Here is a 20416-nt window from a genome sequence, read left to right on the forward strand (position 1 = left end):
CTGCTTGAAATTTGCCTGTTCCCCTGAAATTAAAACAAAAATAGTCTTTGAAGTGCTCAAAAGAAGGCAAAACAGAAATAGTCAGCCGAAAGGATAAGAAAGTGCTCTAAATGGAATGTAACCATCTTGTGATATGTATGAAATGAAATATGAAATTTGGTAAACATGAACCTCAGGGGCAGTAATTATTAGATGGTAGGCTTTGGCTGTTGGGCATGAGAAATGGGGATCTGGGGACATTTGGATATAAATGTAGTAAGAAGGGTCTGAGTTTGAGTTACAGGGTTATTTAAAGTGAGAGCCTGGGGTGGTACCTACACTTTTTCCTCCAGGTAAAGCACAGCTGGTCTTGGCACAAGTTGAAGAGAAGGCTGCAATACATGACAACCACTGTCAACAACATCAACATATTTGAAAACAAAAAGCGGCCGGGAAATTATAAATGGATCTTCTACAGATCTCCACAGGACTTATGGAGGGTGTTTAAAGCTGTGAAACCAGCGTTACCTGGAATTTGTGAATGCCACAAAATATGATCATAAGATAAAGCCGTTTAAAAGATTGTCCACAACTCATACAGCTGTATGACCGTTATCTCCTCCTAATTAACCACTGTGGAGGCAGCGGTGCAATGAACTTTTTAATATGGCCCTTCTACCCATAGTCTTTGTGACTCACACAATGATTGAGTGGAACTGTGCAATTAACATGTATGGAACCTGTGATGGTTGGGGTTGTGTGTCCAGTTGGCTGGGCCACAATTCCCGGTATTTTGTGGCTGTTCTCCATTTTGTGATCTGATCTAATTATCCTCCATTTTATGTGTTGTAAATCCTAACCTCTATGTGTTAATGGGGCAGGATTAGTGTTGGGTGTATCTTGAGTCACGCCCTTGCAGGAGGGCGTGACTCAGATTCCACCCTTACTCAAGTCACACCCTTCCCTGGGGTGTGGCCTGCATCCAGTGTATATGTGTGGGTGCACTGGTGGTGCTCTCTCTGTATCTGGATCCTGTGTCTGGCTCGTCACTGTCAGACCTCTGGTTCTGGGGATTGAGCCAGTGGCCTGCTCTTTGACCTGCCAATTCTGGGATTCGCCAGCTTCTGCAGTCCGTCCTATGGGCCAGCAGCCTATCATCTGCTTGATTCGCCACCTTTGCCAGCCTTGTGAGCCAGCAGCCTCGTTGTCTAGCCTGCCGATTTGGGTTCATCGGCCCCTCCAGCCATGTGAGTCAAGAGAAGCCTACGCCCGACCCACGGATTTGGGACTTGCCGGCCTCCACGACCTCGTGAGCCATTTCCGTGATGTGGTTGGTGAGTTCTGTGAGACGCTGCAGTGAATTACGGAACCCAGAGACAGAGGGAGAGTACTGAGGGGAGGAGGAGTAGTTGATGTTAGAGATGATGGAGGGGTACAGCAGTTTGGAAAAGCTGGACATTTGGTACACTTTTAACCCTACCTGAGAGGAACGAGCTTTGTGCCGATCCTGATCAAAGCAACGATTCCTTCTGGGGCCCTGTACTGGTGCCATCGCTTAGAACACTTTTCGGCTCTTTTCTGTTAAAATTGCTTTCAGAGTAGGCACCTGATCCACATGGGGGAAATCAGCTTGATTTTAATTCACGGCAGTTGGTTCTGAATAGCTTGTAGGTGTTTCCAAAAATTCAGTCCACCCCAGAAAGGACAAATTCTCCAGCAGTGAAGACGTTAAAGGAGTGTGCTGCACACTTGTTATGGGTTGAACTGTGTTCCCCCAAACATGTGTTAGAATCCTAACATCTCTGCCCTGGATATAATCCCATCTGGGAATAGGGTTTTCGTTGTTACGTTAATGAGGCCATATCAATGCGGGCTGTGTCTTAAACCAATCACTTTTAAGATATAAAAGAGGCCGTTTGGCACAGAAGCAAGCAAGGACAAACTGGGAAAGATTGATGCCACGTGGAGATGGCCAAAGAGCCGAGAAACAAGCTGAAAAAAGACAAGGAAGGACCTTCCCCCAGAGCTGACAGAGAGAGAAAGTCTTCTCTTAGAGCCAGCACCCTGGCTTTGGACTTCCAGCCTCCTAACTGTAAGAAAATGAACTCTGGTGGTGCGGTGGTTAAGCTCTCGCCTGCTAACCTGAAAGGTTGGCAGGTCGAACCTACCAGCAGCTCCCGGGAGAAAAGACTTCAGCCTAGGAAATCCTAGGGGGGGCAGTTCTATTCTATCCTGTAAGGTCGATATGAGTTGGAATCGACTCTACGGCACACAACAGCAACAAATTTAAGAAAATCAGTTTCTCTTGGTTAAAGTCACCCACTTGGGGTATTTCTGTTACAGCAGCACTAGGTAACTAAGACAATCCTCCTTTGAAATTTTTGCCGGCAGATTTTCAGATGTGCTTCAGGCAGTGGTTCATAACACTTCCCACAAGTCCACTCTGAAAGGGTTCTCTTATCAGGTCCCATCAGTTCTGCGGGCTTCTTGTCAACACGCCCTCACGACTGTAGGGCCTCGCTGCAGGCCCCACTTTTCCCTCACACCATATCCTTTTAGGTGTTTTTTTTTTTTTGATCCCATGCAAAGCACTGAACCTCGGATGTGAACGTTGGCTTAGCTGATTTCTCCTCTGCTGAAAAAGTGAAAAGCAAATGATGTCAGACCTACTTCTGACTTGTCCTCTTTCCAATTTTGTTTGTCCTCTCCTGCTCTCAGTTATGATTTCAAGGATGAGTGGTGGTGAAGATTTCTTACCCAAACTAAACGAAACCCACTGCCATCAATTTGATTCTGACTCATAGCAACCCTATAGGACAGAGTAGAACTGCCCCAGAAGGTTCCAAGGCTGTAGTCTTTATGGAAGCAGAGCACAACATCTTTTTCCTGTGGAGCAGCCAGTGGGTTCAGACTACCGGCCTTTCAGTTCGCAGCCAAGCGCTTTAACCACTGCACCACCAGGGCTCCTGAAAGTTTCTTAGGGGTGGAAGAAAAAAGAAAACCATTTCTCAAACTCTGTGACTTTCAAAAAGGACTGTTCCGTGCCCACTGTCTGGAAGGAAGTTTCCTTCTGTACCACTGGCTTCAAGTCTGCAGCTGGCTTTGCAAATAGGTTCAAAAAAATACTTCTTCCACAGTTTTCCAGCCTAAAAAAAAAATAACCACTTACCTATCCAGATGATGTGAGTACAGTAACAGCGATTCACCTGGATTCTAGGCTGCTAGAAGGTGCATTTACTTCATGGGTACCACGTGCCACCCTCTGTTTTCCCTCCAGACACGTGATTATGTTCTCTGCACAGCAAAGGGCCTGAAGTTTTTACTTCTGCACAAAACAGGTTACAGTGGCAAATCCCACCCAATTGCCAACTGTGTGGTAAGGATCAGCGTGAACCCAATTCCCAGAGTGTGGATAGGCCCAGTCCCCACCTTCCCCCTCTTCCACCCTCATTGCCAGGCGCTCACATGGCACGCTCTCTCTCTAGACTAGTCGCCCCAGAGCTGAGTCAGGACTCACAGTTTAGATGGATACCATCTCTCAGACCAGCTGCCCGTGCAGCATTCTCAGACCCTCACCACCCAGAGCTAGGGCAGCACTCACTCACTGGAAGGCCGCCTTCCCTGCCAAATAGGCAGATGCCGGCCCCTGCTGGCTCTCACTGCCCTGTGGGTTCATTAATTCACCAGGATGACTCACGGAATTCATGAAGAGTACACCCTACTACATAAGGAGCCCTAGTGGCACGGTGCTTAAGCGCCGGCTGCTAACCAGAAGATTGATGGTTCATACCACTCAGCCACTCCCCAAAGAAAAGACCTGATGATCTGCTCCCGTAAAGATTACAGGCTTGGCAACTCTATGGGGCAGTTCCAGTCTGTCCTACAGTGGAACTCACAAACTGTAGGACTAGAGTGCAACGAATTTGGCTTTGCTTTTTATACTATACGTATGGCCGCAACTTTATTACAACCAAAAAGGATACAAACAAAGAGACACATAGGGTAAGGTCTGGGAGAGGTCACAGCCCGAACCTTGCATGTTCCAAGGAGGGACATACCACTCTGTCCTGTGCGTGGTCACCAACTAGGGAGCCCCATCAGAACCTTAGGGCTCAGGGCTTTTACCGGCCTCACCACGTGGCCGTGATAGACTATATCATGCCTCATGAGGCTTAGCATCGGCCCTTACTCACCTCAGGTGTTGGTCTGGCTTGGAAGAACCAAGAACAAGGGTTAAATTGCTTTTGGCAAGGCAATTCCACACCTCACAGCTTCCCCCTGTCAGGTGTTCCCTATCTTCCCCTGGTGAAGTCCCACTCATCCTTTTCTGTGCACTTTTTTAAAAGCTTCTATTAAAAACCTGGTGTTTTTTAGTCAGTCTGATTTCTATCCAATCCTAAGTAGGCACTTTACTGTTAATCTACATACTTTCTTAAAATGTATAAAACAGGAGTGTGTTTTCTTGTTGACTTAAGCGTAACTGAGCTGATATCTTTAGATAGGACAATTTGGCCAGCAGAGGAATCTGTCACTACAGAGAGTTCTGGAATGATTCATTCAACCCAATTTCCTGGCTCAGAAGTGTCTCCTTCCTCTTTTACTGTTCTGAATGTCTGTCCCAAAGCTGTGCACTCCACCCAAGAGAACAGCCATCTTGGATAGAATTTTCAGCTTGGCAGCCTGAGATGCTTAGATATACTCACTGGTTATGTGTTACATATGTGTGAATTTAGTAGTAGTAACTTAAAGTCGCTGGGTAATGCAAAGTTAACACACTCAGCTGCTAACCTAAAGGTTGTAAGTGTGAGTCCACCCAGAGTTACCTTGAAAGAAAGTCCTGGCGATCTTCTTCCAAAAAGTCAGCCATTGAAAACAGTAAGGAACACAGTTCTACAGTAACACACATGGGGTCGCCATAAGCTGAAGTCAATGGGTTGGCAACTTTTTTTTTTTTAAACTTAATCTCACTAAGAAATAATGAAAAAAGTTTAAAGCCCTGTATTAATGGAAGGTTATGATTATTAAAATAAATTATATGTGTTTATATACATATACGTATAGGTAATATGGAGCTCTGGTGGTACAGTGGTTATGAGCCCAGCTGCTAACCAGAAAGTCAGCAGTTCGAATCCACCAGCCACTCAAAGGAAATCCTATAGGGCGTTTCTACTCTGTCCTATAGGGTCACTATGAGTTGGAACTGACTCGATGGCAACAGGTTTGATTTTTGGGTTTTATAGATAAAACAAGGAGCCCTGGTATTGTAACATTTAAGCACTCAGCTGCTATCTAAAAGGTTGGCAATTCGAACCCACCCGGCAGCCCTGAGGGAGAAAGACCTGACAATCTGCTCCCATAAAGATTATCACCTAGAAAACCCTATGGGGCAGTTCTTCTCTGTCACATGGGGTTGTTATGAGACTTGCCGGCACCGAAAAACAACATAGAAAATAACCCACTGCCATCGAATGGATTCCAACTCAGAGGGACCCTATACACATTATTAAAATATTGTACATTATACATATTATATATGTGAATAAAAGTCTAAAATCATGTCGAAGTTAGTAAAACAAAAGCAGTGCATTTCCACCCTCTTTCCTCCTCTAGTCAGGGACCTTGAGGTTGTGGGATTTCCAGGGCCTTTCTTTTTTTCATCCCAGAAGACTCAGCATGCAGCCTGGTCAGTCTGGCCCACGGGCCAGGAACCTCTCTTCTCTCCCACTAGAGGGCGTAGGGTTCCTTTGTACAGAAGCATTCTTTGGGCATCTTGGGAGGCTCTTGTTCTTATCCGGTTAGGCTGGGTCTCATGGGCTCTATTTTTAGGCCCTCTGTATGTTTTTTGTTTTTTAGTATATTTAGGCCTTGGGTATTCAGGCCTAGAGACCCTGCTGAATCAGGAAACACCATATTCTCTCAGGGACTTTGGCCATGACCCCGTCATAGAGTCAGGGTCTCTCCCAGTATGCAGGCTGTGAGGGGTGGGGTAAAACAAGGCCACTTTTCACAGAGTGCTCAAGGCCCATGGAAGAAAACAAAGAATGCCCTTGTTCCCTTCACATTTTGAGTTCTCAAACTGAAGTAAAATGTTAAGATAAAAGAAAAATTACAGGGTCTGAAGAAAAATGCATTTGTCTACTTTGCTTTCCTCTATGGTACTTATTAAAAGTTAAAAATTGTGTGGGAGGTGCAGGATGTCATCACCCCGGTTTCCTCACTTGATTATGTCACCCACTAGTAGCATTTGGACCATGTAAGCTTCAAGAGTCACCAGTTAAAAGAGCAGGCACCCAGGGCCCACCCTCAGAGGTTCCAATTCTGTAGGCCCTGGGGTGTGGCCCAAGAATCTCCCTTTTTGGCAAACAGCCATTTGATTCTCAGGCAAATGATCCTCAAACCACACTTTGAGAAACTTTTCATTAGACATGTCCTCTTAGTCCTCTGGGTGGTGTAAAAGGTTAAGTGCTCAACTACTAGCTGAAAGGTTGGTTTGAACCTGCCCAGGGGTGTCTCAGAAAATAGACCTGGTGATCTGCCCTGGAAACCCTACGGAGCAGTTCTACTCTGTACACATGGGGTTGACATGAGTCAGCATCAACTTGACAGCAACTAACAACAGCAAAATTCTAATATAAATTTTATATTCCCAGTGGGAAAGACCCATGCAGGAATTCCCTAAATTTAATATTTCAGGAAGATGGCCAGTTCCTTTTCATTTTGTATAATTGTGAGCTCACTGGGCAGGGCCTTATCTTAGGTTCTGAAATACAGTGTCTCCCAGCACCCCCACCTTGAATCTAATCCCTGCTTCCCATTCAGGACCCTCAGGCTCCTGCTTTTGATATGTTAAGGCTCCTGGGGCCTGGCAGCATTCTAAATAGCCACCAGGGCAATTACCATGTACTGACCTCCCACCCCCCCACCCCACCCCCAACAAGGCTGGTTCAATATCAGAGGCAACCTCTTTGGAAGATGCTCCTGAATCTGTGTTCTGAGAGGCCACCTCACCCACCCGCAATCAAGTGTCAACTCACAGACACGGATGGCCACCACCAAACTGCTGTCTAGCAGCAGGGACAGGTCCAGGGTTACAGGGAGGGGGCTCTGTAGCTCCCAGGAAGTCTCACAAGTTGGCCTGGCCCTAAGGAAGGTGGATCACCATGGCCTAGGTTCCATATTTTGGCCTTCATGTGCTGGGAAACTATCTTGTCCACACCTTGGTGGCACTCGGACTCAAGGAGGTTGACTTGGGTAACAGAGTTCACAAGAGCATGAAGCCATCACTTACAGTGAGAAATAAAACCAGATACTATGTCATTCCAGCCAGGCTGGGGAGGAGGCTTTCCTTGGTGGCCATGACTCAGAACAAGTATAAGTAGTATGGGTCTCTACTTGCAGGTAGAGCAGATATTCACCTGGAATGCCCTCCATGACTACACTAGTTGTTACTGGATGCAGTCTGTTCTGATTGGTCAGCGCCTGTGCCGTATCAGTTAAATATCTTGACCATCATGCCTAATGATAGGTGTACATAGACCTGCTAGGAGGGTGAGAACTTCTGGTACCTGACAGGGCTATCTCCCCTGGACTGACTATAAATCCCGCATTAGACTTCAAGTGGTTCTACTCATTGTTTAATCACCAGCACCTAGCACATAGTAGATGCTCAGTTACACATGATGGGTGCTCACAATGTCAAGTTCAGTCAACCAACAGTGCCTGGATGGGCTCTGCCCCATTTGCGCCTGAGCTTTGTTTTTGTGGCCTCGGTGGTTGACCACTCTCCTGAAGGTTACGTTCCTTCTTTGCCTGTACCTCTCTCTTTTAGGTGACCTTACTCAATAATGAATATTTACTGAGCACCTACAGTGTGCCAGGCTTTCGAGGATACAGCAGTGAATAAAACAGCCCTGGTCTCTGCTGGAGGCTGAAGTCTCAGGAGTAAGTCAGGCGTTAATAATGTGAGATGGGTAGTATGACGTAGCATTTTGGGAGCACAGGGAGCAGGGATGTCCAAAGACTCAGGTATGGGAATGTGTAAGTCAAGTCAGGGCAGCAGGAGATGAGCTGGAAAACGTGGGCCACAATATGGATTTGGGGTGTGGTGGCCAGGAGGAAGCATCTTGTGGACCTCCAATTGACAAAGAGCCCAGTGCTGTACTCTGAAATCCACCTGTGCTGAGGCCACGTTTCCCTCGGCGGCTCCCAGCCAAGGACTGAGTGCAACAGGGATGCTAAGCACTAGCTTTGGTTGAAGGACTCTGGGAAGGCTTTGTTGAACCCCCCTTAGACTGCAGGGCAGTCTTGGGCCCTTCTCCCCTCCCTCCTTCGTTTGGGGTCTCAGCCTCCTCCAACTCCCTCCCCATTTTCTCTCACAAATAAAGTTCTTGAACTTTTGTTCCTAACTTGATGTCTGCTGCTGGGAGGATCTAGACTAACACATGAGGCTTTATCCTGATGATAATTTAAAGTCATTGAAGGGCTTTAAATGAAGGAGTGGCATAATCAGATTGTATTTGAAATAATTCAGTGTGGCTGCAGGGTGGAGAATTAGATTGGAGAGAACCAAGAGTAGAGACAGGAAGACCAAGTAGGAGGCTGTTACAGGGGTCCAGGTGAGAGATGGTGGCTTGGACTGCTGGTGGCCGGAGTGGAGATTTAGCGTGTGATTGGATTTGGGAGATATTTAGGATGAAGAAGAGATGGCCCTTGATGATGGACTGAATGTGGAGTATAAGGGAAAGGGAGGAGTTGAGAATGATGACTCCAAGTTCCTGTCCCAGTTATACTTGCAGTTAAGAACCCTGGCTGATATATCACCTTACGGTGGTATAATAAATAGCCTGCTGGTTTTAGAAGCTGGAAGGTGCAGCGCTTTGCTTTTCCAGCCAGGCAGAATTGTTCAGTAAGATTAGGCCAAAGTGCACTTCAGCTTGCAATGACAGCTGCAGAGCATCGGGCAACCGCAAAACAGCTGACCCTCTTAAGCCTTGAGCACCCACGGCAAGGACCATCTCCAGATAATGAGTGGGGACACTCCTCTTAGGTTTTCAGGTGCAGCAAGGCCCATCTAGGAGAGCCGAGTGATTATTAGCGTAGTTTCTCTGGGTGGCACAAATGGTTAAGTACTGGGCTGCTAACAGTAAAAGTTGGTGGTTCAAACCCACCCAGAGGTGCCTTGGAAGGAAGGTCTGGTGACATGGATCTAAAGAGTCAGCCTTGAAAACCCTACGGAGCAGCTCTGCTCTGCACACGTGGGGACGCCATGAGTCAGAGTCAAGTCAGCAGCAGCTGGTGGTGTTTTTTTCCTCAGATGGAGGCGAGGGAGGTGCTAGAAGCCTCTTTCAGAGTCATTTTTCTCCTAGGTAGCCAGTGCCCATTTCAGGCTGGTGGGAAATGCCCGAAGTGCTCCTGGCCCCTTCCCTCCCTCCCCTGCCCTGAGAGCTCTCCTGGGGGAGGCAGCCAGACGTGAGCCAACAAGTCCTGACACACATCCCGCTTCCAGGAGCTTCGCTCAGCCGGGAACGCAGTCAGAGGGTGAGAGATGCGCCTTCCTCCCTGGGGCAGCTTCGGATGAGGTCATACTTTCCCTCTGGACTCTATCAGGATTCTTCCTTGGTATTTCTGAGTCACTCGATGGCTTATGTCACTGGGTGATGCTAACCAAAAGGTTGGAAGTTCCAGTCCACCCTAGATGCGCCTCCAAAGAAAGGCCTCGTGACCTACTTCCAAAAAAAATCAGCCACTGAAGACCCTATGGAGCACCGTTCTGTTCTGGTTCATGGGGTCACCACGAGTCAGAGTCCACTCGACAGCAAGCGGTTTTGTTTGACAGTTGGTAGACACTTTGGAAGCCAGAGGTATCATATAAGTGTCTTGTGCCTTTACTCCTAAGAATGTTCTTGTGGCCCTTAACGTTACCTGGAAAGTTCAATGCTACATAGGGGCTCTGGAGAATTAAGCAGCATAAAAGAAGGGGAGAGGGGAGTCCATTGTTAGTGGATGTTCAGGAAGGCAGAGGAGTTTAGCACTAAAAAATCAAATCCAAGTCTCGAAATGACCTCACACCTCCAGGGGATGCTGCTGGTGGGTTTTCTTGGATCTTACAAGGGGCAAGTAAGGGCCAGTAGCCTTATATATGGCTTCCTCTGAAGAATGCTAAGCCTAGAAAGACTTTTTCCTTCCAAAATACTGTTGAGGAGAGGTTTTTGTGATTATCATTGCCTGAAATCTACCCTTCAACATTTTTATTCCTTTGGCTTAAGGCTAAATATCCTAATCCAAAAGACTTTAGAGGGGTAAAAGTGAAGACCTGGTCAATATTTGATCATTTAATGATAATCAATATGTAGGCATTCAGTCAGAGTTCCTGGGTGGTGCAAATAAATGGGTAGTGCACTTGGCTGTTAACCAAAAGGTTGGAGGTTCAAGTCCACCCAGAGGCACTTTGGAAGAAGGGCCTGGGAATCTACTTTAAAAAAATATTAGCCATTGAAAATCCAGTGGAGCACCATTCTACTCTGACACACATGAGGACGCCATGAGACAGAATTGACTTAGTGGCAATGGGTTTACTGGTTTTAAGTATTCAATCAGATATTTTCCAGCATCTCTTCAGCAGAGCACTTTCCCAAGAAGTGACTTTGAACAGTGAAGTTTTGATGAGGGAGGGATGCAGGTGGGCAGAGAGGACATTAACTGATGAGTGAATTAAAACTTGGGGAAGAAGACTGATCATGCACAGGGAGCCCTTCTAGAGCAAAGCTGTCGTTGGTATCCATTCTCCCTTTCATAATGGCTTGTGTGCTTTATTCATTACAGCAAGAAGTTTAGCCCTGGAGAGGGTTTGCCCTGGGCCCGATCCTACTAGTTAAAAGTTCAAGTAGAATTCTGATAGAAATTAAGATTGCTATCTAGTGCAATACAAAAATCAGTGGTCCGTGTTGATTGCTGTGCCAATATCACTGCAGTGAATTGAAATCATTGCTGACGTGGATACAGTTAGTTCTATTTGAACAATAATTCCTAGTCAACGCTTGTTTCCCCAAGTGAATGTTCCTTTAAAGAAAAATATTTAAGGATCTCCAGCTCTGGATCCAACCGCTCAGTACACATAGTGAACACAGGAGACCAAGGGCCCCCTGCTGATGTCCACCTGTTTGTATCTGGGTGAGGAGCCCTGTCCCTTCCCATTCTTGCAGCAAGTGTATTGCTTTTCTGATGTGGGCATTCTTGGCCAGTCTGGATCTCTCAAGGTAATCTAAAATTTGCTCCCTCTCCTGCCTTCTGAAGCCAGTTTATTCCCAAAGAGCTGGATCTCAGAGCTTGGTGGCCCTGGGCTGTCTTCATGTGTCCAGGCTGGAAGCATTTGATAGGCAGGGTTCCCTTAACACACCCATCTAGCCATCTCACTCCCAGGTCCTCAAGACAATCCTTTTAACACTGTTCAGACCCCAGATAGTGTGCAAACTTTATTCTGATTACCTGCTTTGCAGGATCTTGACTCGTGAAGTTAGGAAGCCTCCTGAAGCACTCTGTGGTTGTTGTTAGGTGGTGGTGAGTTGATTCTGACTCATAACAATCTCATGTGAAAGTAGAACCATCCCATAGGCTTTTCTAGGCTGGAATCTTTATGGGAGCAGATTGCCAGTGGGTGGGTTCGAACCTCCAACCTTTCAGTTAGCAGCCAAGTGCTTAATCACTGAAGCACTCCATAAAGGCCACCTGTCAGTTTTCAACAATGCTAGTGCCAGTTCAAGTCCAACATGATCTAACACGGAGTGACCACACATTTTGTTGTTTGTTTCTGCATCGAGGTGACCACGGCCCTTCGTGCACCCCAGGAGGCAGGATGTACTCACTCCTCAATAATCTATAAAATACCAAGAATCACCTACTCAAATTCTGAAGATTTCAGGGAACATTTTTAAATACAATGACAGCAAGAGGACATGGTACTGTTAACGTGTATCCTGCTTCGAAACCAACAGAACATCCCCTCTAGCTCTTTGCTTCCTTTCCCTCCCCAAAGGAATTTGCTATTGTTTGTAAATATAGTATATCCCTAACGCTGGCTTTATTAACCACAGTTCAAACTTGACCTTTCTGAACATTCTTAGTATGTAGGTTTTAATTTTTTTAATCAACTCCGTTTTTGTTGTTGTTAGGTGCCGTCCAGTCAGTTCCAACTCATAACAAAGCTGTGTACAACAGAACCAAACTCTGTCCATTGAGGTATAATTCACATGCAAGAAACCATGCTTATTTTAGGGTAGAGTTCAAGAGTTCTGAAAAATGTAAAACCCACGTCACTACCATTGTAATCAAGATATGGAATGTTTTCCCTCAGCCCCCAAATTTCCCTCATACCCCTTTGATGTCAATCCCCTTCCCCAGCCCCAGCTCCAGGCAACCACTGTTCTGCTTTTGGTGCCTACAGATTAGTTTTGGTGGGCTTTAATTTTAATGAGAATATACCATAGGCAGTGAAACGGAGTTCTACATGCTTCTGCTCAAAACCCTACAGGGAGTCTACATGAGACCATTTTAACATTGAAGAAGAAGAATTTGTATGTTATCTGAGACACCCAAAATCTTTCCCTTTGTTAGGGTTCGTTTCTTTCATCGGTATGATAAATTTTTTTCAAAGATGGCTGCCAACACTTCCTCCCTTCCCGAAGACCACGTGCTGTTCCTTCCATCAAGAACCAGGGACTGGCTCTGTGACTTGATTTGATCAAAGGAATGCAGAGGAAGTGGGTCTGTCAGTTCCAGGCTTAGTCCTTAAGAGACCTGAGAGCAACTGCTTTTGGCCTCTTGGGATTCAGCCACCAAGTAAATAAACTCAGGCCAGATCATTGATGATGGAGGCCACATGGAGAGGGAGAGGTGCAGCCAGCAGCCACCCCAGCTTAGTCACCAGACATGTGAGTGAAACCACCTTGGACATTCCATTTCTAGCCAAGTTCCCAGCCAAAGGCAGCCACGCAAGTGATCTCAGTCTACTCAACACAGAGCAGAAGAACTGCCCAGAGGAGCCCAGCCAACACACAGAAACATGAGGCATAATAAATCTTTGTTGCCTCAAGCCTTTATGTTTTGGGGTAGTTTGTTACGCAGCAATAGATAAATAAAGCAATCAGGAAATGGATGGAGGGTAGGTAGTTCCCTCGTAGAAACACTTGAAACAACAGCAGTAAAGGAAAGGACACGTAGCCTTTGCAATGCTATGAAGTACTGTCTGCGCCTTTGTGAACTCCCAGGTGCAGTTTGCTAAACCTGCGTCTACCAGTGGAACCAGAACCCAGGGTGCAGTCACAGCCCAAGAGAGGCTGCCTCAAGCTCTCGGGAACTCCATGCGGGGTTGGTTCAAAGAGGAAAGGGTGTCCCAGATTCTTTTTTTTCCTTCTCTCTGTGGCTTTCAAAAGGAGAGTCTCACATGAATGGGAAGAGTCATAGCCGAAGAATCTGAGTCTCTAAGACTTACAACATTTTAGGGAAGCAAGTGTCCTTGGGAAGAATACCCAGATGAGAAGTGACGTAAATTCTCATGATCAAGGTCTGGCATGGTATGTAGCATGTGATGTTGTTGTTAATTACCACCTAGTCTGCTCCGATTCATGGAGACCTTCTATATAACAGAAGATGCACCATTTTCATGATTGTTGGGGTGTTCAAGTCCATTGCTGTGGCCACTGTGTGTACTGAGCACCTTCCAACCCAGGGGGCTCATCTGCCAGCACTATGTCAGACAACATTCTGTTGTGATCCATAAGACTTTCATTGACTAATTTTCAAAAGTAGATCACCAGGCCTTTCTAAGACAGGGAGCAAAGGTCCTGAGGTCGGAGGGTGCCTGTTTGAGAAATAGCAAAGAGACTGGTGTGGTTAGAGGAGAAGCAAGTAAAAGAGAAAAAGGCTATACTATCAGGGAGGTAATAGGGGGTTGAGTATGGAACCTAGAGACTTAGTAAGAGAACAGAGGGGCCCCCAAATCTGCACACAGAGCAACAAAAAATGGGCCAGGGTGCAGAAACAAAGCCATTCCCCAGAACAAAGGGGTAGGGTATCTAAAAATAGTCCACAAACTTCCTTAAAGTTGGCTTTCAGAAACAGCTGGAGAAAACCAGGCCCAGGGACATGCGCAGAACATCCACCTGTGACCACTGTGTGGTCTTCCACCAGGGGCAGTGAGGGACTACAGCCCCAGCCAGGGAATCCAACCCAGGGAGCAAGAGACTGCACAGGCGCGACACCCCATAATAAGTCCTGCTACGAATCCCAGAGGCCTCCAGGACAGGAGCCATCTTGGAAAGCTGCTGCACTCTCACCTTAGTTAACATAGCCCTGCTGTGTCTTTGAATAAACATGAATCATTTCCCACCCAAGAACTTTTAAAAACTTGGGCCTGTCTTTTGTTCTATGAGATGAGGATAAGTGTTGCTCTAGGCCCTCTTCGTCCCTGCTTGCAAGCCTCTTCAATAAAGCTTTGCTCATGTGGAAAACTACATGCCTTACCTGCTCATTCTTGACCAGTGAGAGGCAAGAACCTTATTCTGGTAACATTTCCTCCTAGTCTGTCTTAGTCTGGAAGCTCTGCTGAAACCTGTCTGCCATGGGTGACCCTGCTGGTATTTGAAATACCAGTGGCATAGCTTCCAGCATCACAGCAACACACATGCCACCACAGTAGGACAACCTGACAGACAGGTGGCAGTACCATACAATAGCTACTCACAGGTGTTTATTAAATCCATCAATTTCTGCCTGAGTTGTCTGGATATTCCACAGACCCATTACATTAGAGAATCCAAGTCTGGGGCTAAGGTATCCGTCAGACACAGACAATCCACTTGGACAAGTCCCGAAGCAGCATGCACATTGTCCAGGCCAGAGAGTGCTGTAGGACATTAAACTTGAAGCTGAATTATTTGGCCTCTTGTAGACTTGGCTTTCACCTGGCATTTGGCCATAGGGTGGAGTAAGCTTGGGCCATCAGCATAAGCCAACCACTCGCCCTTTCGTTCTGGGAAGCCCCAGTCATCCTCAAACAAATCAGGTCACAGAAAACAAGGCTTCTTGCAGTAACTCGTTTGAATTGGGGAAGACTGCTAATGGGATGTATGTAAATCCTTGCTGTAAATAACCAGACGGTAACAAAAAGCTAATGAGCGTTTCCTGATAAGTATAGGCTTTCTGGTGCTCCCAGAGGCCATTTTGAGTTGGGTCTGATGAACAACGGAAGCAGAACAAGCTTGTCTTTGCTTCCCCTGAAGTCTCCGCTAGTTGGATCCCTAGGCGGTGCAAATGGCTAAGCACTCAACTACTAGCCGGAAAGTTAAAGGTTTGATGCACCCAGAGGCACCTCCAAACAGTGGTGTCACTAGGGTTAGTGTCGCCCAGTGCAGTAATTCCTGGCGTCACCCCCCCATGCTAATTACCACAATATTGTAGTTAAAACACCAGAAGATTTGACAAAATCAACAACCATAAACAATATCATGTGCCTGTAGCATGTGCTCATGAAACCACGCGATTTGAAGTGTCATTGTCATTGGGTAATAATGACCAGAACACATGAAAAAAAAACGTTGCTGTGGAGTCAATTCCAACTCATAGTGACCCTATAAGGACAGATTAGAACTTTCCCACAGGACTTCCAAGGAGCACCTGGTGGATTCAAACTGCTGACCTTTTGGTTAGCAGCTATAGATCTTAACCGCTATGCCACCAGGGCTTCAGTTCAAAAAGTAAATTAGCACAGCATTTTAGCCTTGTAGGTGTATTGATACATGTAAGTTGGGCTTACGAAAAATTTTTTTGTTGTTATAACTACAGGTATATTTTTATAAAAAATAAGAAATTTCTGCTAAAAAACACTGCACAAAAATTTTATAGACAGTCATTTTGGTGTCACCCCAGCTGACAGTGTCACCCAGTGTGGTCCCCACCCCTGCACTCCCCTAGCAACACCACTGACTCAGAAGAAAGGCCTGGCAATTTACCCTATGGGGCACAGCTCTACTCTAACACACATAGGGTCACCTTGGTTGGAATCAACTCGACAGCAGCTTGTGAGTCTTGAAAGGAAAGAGGACAAAGAGACAAGAGGAGTTTCCTGTATCTGGACCAGAAGGCTGCTTCTCCACCTCTAGTTTAGTTTTTAAATGTCTGTGATGGTCCTGGCACATCCTGTGTGTCTTCACGTTTCCTGTATGTGGATTGAGGTGGGTTTCCCTAGTTCGCCTCCCAGAAAACAGAGGAATGGGAAAGAGGTGGGGATGTGGCAACCCCAGGGGTCTTCCCACAAACAGAGCCATGGGTGAGTAGCAGATACCAGGAGGGCTAGGCCATGGACCAGTGCCAGTGTGCAAGCAGCACAAAGCTGGTGTCAAACAGTGTTTTTGCCTTCCGTATGGTTTGTGTCTCTTAAAAAAAAAAAAGTGGTGAAAATATACATAACAAAACATATGCCATTTCAACAATTTCTACATGTACGATTCAGTAAACTTGATTGGTTTGTGTCTTTTAGAATAAATCTGAAGGATTTGGCCCTCTGCCTCTGCAAGCTCTCTTCGTTGTGTGCAAACCTCCTGAAATGCTCTAAGCGCCGCCCCAGTGAAAGGGGGGGGTTACTTTTGTTCATAGCTCTGTCAGCAACTGGAAGGCGGCCACACCTTCTGGCATCTGACTGAGTAGGAAAAAGGCCCCAGGGTGTCCTGTGCTGGGGACACCAGGTGACTGAAGAATCCATGCCAGCCAGGAGATCCCACAGGTGCAGGGGCTGACGGGAAATGCGCAATCGTGGACGGTTTTCCTGCTGAGCCCGGGTGTCCGGCTGAGTCACTCTTCCTTCTGCCCCGTCTTGCCAGCCCTTCTTCCCTCCCCATGGCTCTCCTGCCTTCTCTGGGGCAGGAAACTCATCGTAACTAGAACCCAGAACACGCCTAACTTTAAAAGACTTTCCCTTATATACTTAATGTTTAAGGAAGAGGGTCAAATGGCAGACAAAAACAATCATTCACACTCAGCAAAACCAAGCTACTATCAAGAATTTTTAATACAAAACAAAGAATGGGGTATAATGCAGGATCAGGGCAAATACAGAGCCATCTCTACCTTTATAGGCTGAGAAATGATACTGATAACGACGACTCCAAAACCCAGATCCTCAGATATATTAAAAAATAGTATTTTATTATTAAAATTCAATGTGTAGGCTGTCCCAAATCCTTTTTGGCATGAAACAAGGTAATAATAATATACTTTAATGTTTATTTTGCGAGTACTTCCACGTGTATGATTTCTTTAATCTTACCATGGCCAAGTGAGCCTGTAGAGTCTCAAACAGGTCAGGGGCAGCTTACCTTCTTGGATTTGTTTGAATCTGTGAGCACAGTGTTGGGGATCCTACCACCATTGTGGTGAGGATGGGGTGGCTTGGTGTTCCTGAGTGGTACAAATGGTTAACGCGCTTGGCTGTTAACTGAAAGGTTGGAGGTTTGAGTCCACCCAGAGGTGCCTCAAAAGAAAGCCCTGCCGACCTACTTCCAAAAAAGCAGCCTCTGAAAACCCTGTGGAGCACAGTCCTACCCTGACACATATGGTGTCACCATGAGTCAGAATCAACTGGACAGCAGCTGGTACTGGTGCTGGTATGTCTACCCTGAAGTGCAGATGTCTTTAAGGCTTTCCTGGGGTTTGCTGACTCTGTTGGCAGATCTCTGTGACGACGTGTTACAGCGAGCCTTTTAATCTCCGTGGCATGTAGTAAGGCAGCCTCATTGGCTGGGGATTTTCCTTGGGCCATTACAAAGGTAACATTTATTTTGGGATCCTTTTAGTCACAAACAGAAACCTGTTTAAATTGGCTCAAGTAAAAAGGGGACATTTAAATCAGGATACACTGGTTGTCTCAAGGAACCCAAGGGCACCAAGGGCAAATAGTCTTTGGAGGGATTGGAACCAGAACAAACACACATTCCAAATGGACATTTCTGAATCCACAAGTAGACAATGTGTGAATTTTCCACAACTTGAGCAAGGTTGGCATGTCTGACCTGCTCAGTGTAACAGCGTAGAACAGTGTGGTAGCATTGTCCCAGCCACAGAGAAGGCCAGGGAGTCAGTCTTAATAGCCTGTGATAAGTGAAACAACACTTACTATGTACAAAAATTGAATGTGTGATGAAGACAGCATCAACAACGGGACTGATTATTCAACAAACAGTGCCGTACCATTTAGAAGTTCACCTTATTTAATACACTGTCTTAGTTATCCAGTGCCGCTATAACAGAAATACCACAGATGAATGGCTTTAACAAACAAATTTATTCTTTCACAGTTTAGGAGGCTAGAAGTCCAAATTCAGGGTGCCAGCTGCAGGGGAAGGCTCTCTCTCTCTGCCAGTTCTGGGTGAAGGTCCTCACCATCATTCTTCCTCTGGTCTAGGAGCTTCTCAGCTCAGGTACCCCGGGTCCAAAGGACACATTCACTCCCAGCACTGCTTTCTTGGTGAGATGAGGTTCCACTCCTCTCTGCTCCCTTCTCTCTTTTATATCTCAAAAGAGATTGACTCAAGATACAACCTAATCCTGTAGATTGAACCCTGCCTCATTAACACAACTGCCTCTAATCCTGCCTCATTAACATCATAGAGGTTAGAGTTTACAACACATAGGATGAATACAGTAACCCTGGTGGCAGAGTATTTAATAGCTACTGCTGCTAAACAAAAGGTTGGCAGTTCGAATCCACCAGAATTGATTTGATGTAAATACATCGGATCACCAAATGGAGGACAACTTCACAATACTGGGAATCATGGGCTAGCCAAGTTGACACATAGTTTGAAGGGACACAATTCAGTCCATAACATACACCAATATCACTTCCAAACTAATTAAAGGGTAAACGTTTTTAAAAGTATTTTTAAAGAGTATGTGATAAAAACATGAAAATAAAAATAAAATGAAATACAATTTAATATTAATTAAGATCCTAATAAAGAGAAGGAAATGACTCCTAAGCTCAGAAGCCATAAGGCAAAAAATCATAAAGTAGAGCTGAAGAGGTCTGACATTTATTGCTTGTTATTATCAGTCTTTCTTAAAGCACGTTGCCCATATTATCCAATGTGTCTCCCAACTTTATGAAGATGGTATTATTGCCTCATTTTAAAAGCTGAGTACACTGAGGCATAAAGATGTTAAGTAACTTCTCCAAAATCATCTAGTCAGCGGGAGAGCCAAGAGCGACTCCAAGAACCGTGTATCTCCAAAACCATGCTCTAATCCTCTATGCCAGATAACCTCCTTCCTAAAAATTTAAATAGGTTTAAAGAGCAAAATTCACTCACTCATTCTCCCAACATGTATTTATTGAACACATACTAAGGGCTGGGGATAGTGGTGGTTCAGTGGTAGAATTCTCACCTTCCACGTGGGAGCCCGGGCTTGACTTCTGGCCAAGGCACCCCATGCGCAGCCACCACCCATCTGTCAGCGGAGGCTTGTGTGTTGCTATGATATGCTAAACAGGTTTCAGCAGAGCTTCCAGACTGAGACTGACTAGGAAGAAGGTCTTGGAGACCTGCTTCTGAAAACTAGCCAGTGAAAACCTTATGGGTCACAATGGCCCATTTTGCAACTGGTCGTGGAGATGGCACAAGACTGGGTATCGTTTTGTTCCATTGTGAGTGGGTCACCTTAAGTCAAGGGCTGACTGCACTGTAGCTAACAGCAACACTGAGGGATAGACACTACACTAGGCACTAGGCATACAGTAACAAATAAGGCAGACAAGGCCTCTGACTTCATGAAGCTTACGTTGTATATCTAGACTTGAGAATCTAGAGAGGCTACAGACCATAAAGAAGTCTGTGATGAATAAACACGAGAATGTTCAATTGTGGTAAGTACTGTAAAGAAGAAAACGTAGTCCTATAGAACTACGTTTTCTTCTTTATAAAGCTACAGATGCAGCGCTGGAGGCACTCATTCATCTATGCCAAGAAATTTGAAAGATAGCTTACCTGGCCAACCCGCTGGAAGAGATGCATATTTGTGCCCATTCCAAAGAAAGATGATCCAACAGAATGCAGAAATTGTTGAACAATATCATTAATATCACCAAACCCATTGCTGTTGAGTCGATTCCGACTCATAGTGACCCTATAGGACAGAACAGAACTGCTCCATGGGGTTTCCAAGGAGCAGCTGGTGGATTTGAACTGCTGACCTTTTGGTTAGCAGCCTTAGCACACCGTAGCTCTTAACCACTGCGCCATCAGGGCCCCATTAATATCACACACAAGTAAAATTTTTCTGAAGATCATTCAAAAGCGGTTGCAGCAGTACATCAACAGGAAACTGCCAGAAATTTAAACCAGATTCAGCAGAGGACATGGAACGAGGGTATCAGTGTTGATGTCAGATG

At 45.8% G+C, this 20416-nt stretch overlaps 1 long non-coding RNA gene across 6 annotated transcripts in view; it reads left to right on the forward strand.

Annotated features, from left to right (window-relative positions):
- The window catches only part of LOC104845988 (uncharacterized), a 32745-nt gene extending 12850 nt beyond the window's left edge, over positions 1-19895 (forward strand). For 3 of the 6 annotated variants that reach the window (XR_002786014.2, XR_010319435.1, XR_010319436.1), the window contains one exon: positions 333-19894. This is a non-coding gene — a long non-coding RNA (uncharacterized LOC104845988). Of the gene's footprint in view, positions 1-332 lie in introns of all 6 variants that reach the window. The other 3 variants (XR_010319432.1, XR_010319433.1, XR_010319434.1) reach the window with 2 other exon arrangements.
- The last annotated feature ends 521 nt before the right edge of the window (positions 19896-20416 follow it).

The sequence above is a fragment of the Loxodonta africana genome, chromosome 25, assembly GCF_030014295.1.
Source record: "Loxodonta africana isolate mLoxAfr1 chromosome 25, mLoxAfr1.hap2, whole genome shotgun sequence".
NCBI lineage: Eukaryota > Metazoa > Chordata > Mammalia > Proboscidea > Elephantidae > Loxodonta > Loxodonta africana.